The sequence below is a fragment of the Penaeus monodon genome, chromosome 21, assembly GCF_015228065.2.
Source record: "Penaeus monodon isolate SGIC_2016 chromosome 21, NSTDA_Pmon_1, whole genome shotgun sequence".
In the NCBI taxonomy this organism is placed as follows: domain Eukaryota; kingdom Metazoa; phylum Arthropoda; class Malacostraca; order Decapoda; family Penaeidae; genus Penaeus; species Penaeus monodon.
This window is the reverse complement of record NC_051406.1, coordinates 1,395,251-1,395,489: the sequence shown is the minus strand read 5'-3', so window position 1 is coordinate 1,395,489 and position 239 is coordinate 1,395,251. Positions and strand designations below refer to the sequence as shown.

Below are 239 nucleotides of genomic sequence, written 5' to 3'. Positions count from 1 at the left end.
ACACACACACATAAAGATACAAATCAGAAGGGAAAATGTCCATTTATTTACATTTACACTTTATCGCTCCACAATTTTGCATGTGGTTTGTACTTAATCTTACTACACATTCATTTCCCCGTTACTGTGTCGGCGTAATTATAAATACCACGTTTAGTATTATTTTCATCGACAATCTTTGGTGTTAATGAAATATTTATTTTTGTGCTTTCGTGCCGATGATATTAATGAATACACTA

General features: G+C 31.8%; 1 protein-coding gene across 1 annotated transcript in view; it reads left to right on the top strand.

Annotated features, from left to right (window-relative positions):
- Window positions 1–239, top strand: part of LOC119586753 — a gene marked incomplete in the record, with an annotated part of 16,568 nt that overhangs the window by 1,374 nt on the left and 14,955 nt on the right.